The sequence below is a fragment of the Crocuta crocuta genome, unplaced genomic scaffold (assembly GCF_008692635.1).
Source record: "Crocuta crocuta isolate KB4526 unplaced genomic scaffold, BGI_CrCroc_1.0 scaffold258, whole genome shotgun sequence".
NCBI lineage: Eukaryota > Metazoa > Chordata > Mammalia > Carnivora > Hyaenidae > Crocuta > Crocuta crocuta.
Window position 1 is genome coordinate 8,262,240 of NW_027532842.1, and position 4,741 is coordinate 8,266,980.

General features: G+C 40.8%; 1 protein-coding gene across 1 annotated transcript in view; it reads left to right on the forward strand.

Annotated features, from left to right (window-relative positions):
* The first annotated feature begins 113 nt into the window (after positions 1-113).
* The window catches only part of XPO4 (exportin 4), a 123,629-nt gene continuing 119,001 nt past the window's right edge, over positions 114-4,741 (forward strand). The window contains exon 1 of the mRNA XM_077745347.1: positions 114-508. The gene's annotated coding sequence lies outside the window, so the exon portion shown is untranslated. The remainder of the gene's footprint in view (positions 509-4,741) is intronic.

The window sequence follows — 4,741 nt, forward strand, 5'->3', positions numbered from 1 at the left end:
CGGCGTGCGGCCGAGGGGGGCGGAAGCCTGTTCAAGAGGCCAGATGGGAGCTGGACCCGCCAAGTCAGGGTCGTGCGCAGACTCACTCCTCCTGGGGCCTGACGCTCGCTCCGCACGACCCGCCCAGGCTCCCGCGGAAGCTCCGGCATTTGGGGGACCACCTCCCAGAGCCCTTGTCAGCCGGGACTGGCCAGACAGGGATGAGCAACAGGAGGAGGAACTTGGCACGAGACAACGCAGCGAAGCCCCCGGGCCCCTCACCCGCACGAGAACGCTCCGGTGTCGCCAACATTTCCTAAATGTCTGTAAGCCTTAGCACTGAATCCCGGGTCTGCACCTGACAGACATCACAGGTGGAGACTCATCAGAGATGCCAGGAAAGAGGCAAGGGTGGGGAGGTTAATTTACCCACCGCCCATTTCCGGTACCAAGGCATTTGTGCAGCATGTGTTGAAAGTAAAGAATCTGCCCAAAATGTCTTCAAGGGACTAGCGACCCAGTGGAAAAGGTAACTTGATTTTGGAAAAAATTACTGGGGGAGGGAGCTATATACTGTATTTTATGTTATGTTCTAATGGATTTAAATGAACTAGCTTCAAAAGTTATGAAAAGGTATAGGGGCGCCTGGGTGGCTCAGTTGGTTAAGCATCCAACTCTTGATTTTGGCTCAGGTCATAATCTCTTGGTTCAGGAGATCAAGCCCTGCATGGGCTCTGCACTGACAGAGGAGGCTGCTTAGGATTCTCTCTCTCTCCCTGGTTCTTTCTGCCCCTCCCTAGCATGAGTGCACCCATATTCTCTCCAAACAAACAAACATTAACAAACTTCATTATGAAAAGGTGTGTAACTGTGGTTCTCAAATTGTATGTTGAGGTGTCCTGTGCACAGTCAACTCACAAGGACAGTAAGAGATGTTTTAAATTTTGTTCCTATTTAGTTTACAAATCTGTAGGAAAACAGAAGGAATGTCTGTTGGACACCACTCTGCTAACTCCAGGCAGCTCCTAGTTTCAACACTGGATCACACTGCATTCCTTGCAATGGCATCTAACTTTGCAAAGCTGGGATTTTGCAGGGGCCATGATAAAAAGCAATGAGTGAAGGTCACTCATTGGGAAATGAGTGGCAGCAGCATCTAGTCTTGTTCCAGGATTTGAGGAATTGTGCAGTGCCCAACAAGCACACACATCCCATTAGCAGTTGTGGTTACTTAACGATAAAATAAACATTGCAAAAATAAAATAAAATAAAATAAAATAAACATTGCATTTTTTCTTTCAGTTTAAATGATTTCTTTTTCAAATGGCTACTAGGTTTTTAGGACACAAATATTAAGTTGCTTAGACCTAACTACATAATAAATGGAAGTATTAGGTAGTTCTTTTGGCATAGGGGCACTGAGAAAATATTACTGAGACATTAGAATACACAGACTAGAATGTTTAATGGTACAACAGTTCAATGTCTCTCTCCCTGACAGTAAGTTCTCACCCAGAGAGGCAACTACAGATACTTATTGCTTGTATGTCCTGGAGATATTGAATGCACATAATGATAGCTAACATGTATTTGAATTTTGCTTTGTGTCAAGCACTCTTCTAGGTTTTGTATATATTAATGAATTTAATTCTCTATGATGCAGTCGTAATATATTACTGTTTTATAGATGAGGACACTAACACTCAAAGGCTAATTAACTGCCCAAATCCACACACTCGATAATGCCTTCAGGGTCAGAGCTCTTAGACTTAGTCTCTATTACCTTTGTGCCAAGTTTGGATATTATCTTTAGGATTATTTTTAAGTTATCTCTACACCCAACATGGGTGAGACCCAATTCTGAGATCAAGAGTCACATGTTCTGCTGACTAAGCCATCCAGGCACCCCATGTATGTTATCTTTTTTTAAATATAATCTTTAAAAACATGCTACTTTGATAGGGGAAAAATACCAGTTGTTTGAATATTAGTGAAGGTAGGCATTATTTTTTACATATGATTACTGGTCATTTATATTTATTCTTTCCATGAGTTTCCTTTTGTATGAACTTCTTTAAGCTTTCAAAATGTCACTACTTCCTAGGATCTCTCTGAGAAATTAATGTGTTAATTACTTTTGAAGTAATCAGTCAGGCAGAAGGGCCAATTATTGTGCTAACTGGAATCTTCTGCTCCTCTAGATTTCAGTAGGTCAAATTCATTTTTTTAAATTAGAAGCTTACTTTCAGGGCGCCTGGGTGGCTAAGTCAGTTGGGCGTCCAACTCTTGATTTCGGCTCCGATCATGATCTCACAGTTTGTTGAGTTTGAGTCCCATTGTCGAGCTCCATGCTGACAGTGCAGAGTCTGCTTGGGATTCTCTCTCTCCCTATCTCTCTCTCACACGATAAATAAATAAACTTTAAACAATAAAAAGCAAAATTAGAAGTTTACTTTTCTAGGGACACTTGGTTGGCTCAGTTGGTTGTGCATGTGACTCTTGATCTTGGGGTCGTTGAGTTCTATACATTCGGTATGGAGATTACTTAAAAAATAAAATCTTAAAAAAACGGTTTTAGAAAAAGTTTACTTTCTAGAGACCTAAGCCTAATCTTGAGCCTTTTCCTTCATCACTTCTAGATTAAAATCGTTATTTGAGAAAAAAAGAGATCAATCTGACTCATAAAAGAAACCTTAAGATGTTTGTGTCTGACAATCAATGATTGTGAGTGCTACAGAAATCACTTAATGCTACTTGTTTCTCTCTTTTTAAAGTATGTATGTATGTATTTAGAGAGAGTTTATACCAAATTAATGTAAATAGATAACTGTTGCAAGCCTTTTTTCTTCACAATAATGGGTTACATGATCATAGCTGAAACAAAAACAGAGCTACTAAGATAATAAGAATACTTGTGGAAATACTCTTATACAAATATTTGGTGGTGTGATTTCCTTTACTCTAAAATATAGTACAGAATATACTGATACTGATAACACTTGTCTGTGGCTAACCATAGTTGCCTGGGGTTCCAAATCAAACCAGCAAACAGCAGAGGGAGCTGGTGAAGTGCTTTTGCAAGTGAGACCTAAGCTCACTCTGAGGGGCCACAAAATTTCTCGGCAAGTTATTTACCTGGAGGGGAAGCTAAGAATTCTTTCTTAAATCACCTATAAATTGCAATGCTTTCTTTTAGTTTTTTCCTTTTATATCTGTATATTCTATTTTTAAATTTTTTAATGTTTTTTAAAAAAAATTATTTCAGAGAGAGAGAGAGAGACAGCGTGTGAGCAGGGGTGGGTCAGAGAGAGAGGGAGACACAGAATCTGAAGCAGCTCCAGGCTCTGAGCTGTCAGTACAGAGCTCGATGCGAGGCTCGAAACCACGAACCATGAGATCATGACCTAAGCTGAAGTTGGACGCTTAACCGACTGAGCCACCCGGGTGCCCCTATATCTGTATATTCTAGAAAGGTGCTGTTGAACCTACATAGTCAGAAACAAATATTGAGCAGGTTTCTATAACGTTAAGGCAAATCTGTAGTATATGCTACCCCCCCCCACTCAAAAACAAACAAACAAACAAACCTGGAGAATTGTTGAGGGAGCCCTTGAAAGACATGACTTACTCTTTTCTTGAGCCATTATGGACACCTAATATTTGTTCATTCCTTACTGAGTCAACAAAAATACATGGAACAATATTATGCTCAATATGTGTATTGAGCATCACTGTACATACATTGATTGAATGCTTAAAGTCAAAGCTTGAATGTAAAACCCCTGGGCATTTCTACATAAATTTATCACAAGCCTTTGCAGGACAGCACAATAAGGCAGGTAGGATTTTCAGATTCCATTCATAAACTCTAAGGCCATTACTTTCATCAAAGTTGACATTAGTAGGGCACGTGGCTGGCTCAGTCAGTATAGCATGCAACTCTTGATATCGGGGTTGTAAGTTCAAGCCCCATGCTGGGTGTAGAGATTACTTTAAACAAATGATTTTTTTTTAGAAAGTTGAAATTTGTAGTAAGTAGTAACTTCCAGATTTAGATGAATTTAGAACTTTGGAGACAGAATTACTCTAACATTATAGAAAGACACAGGTTTACTTCAGATATGACTCTGTTTCTTTGTTTCTTTCTTTCCTTCTCTTAAGTAAATGTGTAAAGAGGACTGGTTGGGGCAGTCTTGGACAAGAAGTGGGCTTGAGCTTTGTTGGAAGATACACAGAATGAAAATCACTGCAGGAGGCAGAGATGGTATGACAGGTGAGGGGAATGACAGTCAGAGGGCAGAAGCCCAAATGCAGTTGGTGTGGGCCGGTCTCTCAGCCCAGCCTGGCTGAGGTAGATTGTGACTTCTGTAGTTCAAAAACAAGCAAAGCAGCTCTTGCCAAATACCATGTTCCTTTGCACTAGCGTCAGAGGATGCAGTTTCAAAGAGATGTATTCTCTGAAGCAGTGGTTCTCAAAGTTTTTGTTTTGGAATGCCTCCACATTCATTCTTTCTTTTTTAATTTTTTTTTACTTACTTAGTTTTGAGAGACAAAGTGCACGAGCCGGGGAGGGGCAGAGTGAGAAGGAGACATGGAATCCAAAGCAGGCTCCAGGCTCTGAGCTGTCAGCACAGAGCCCCACACGGGGCTTGAACCCATGAACCATGAGATCATGACCTGGGTGGAAGTCGGACATTCAACCAACAGAGCCACCCAGGTATCCCTTAAATGCCTCCACATTCTTTTTTTTTTTTTTTTTTTT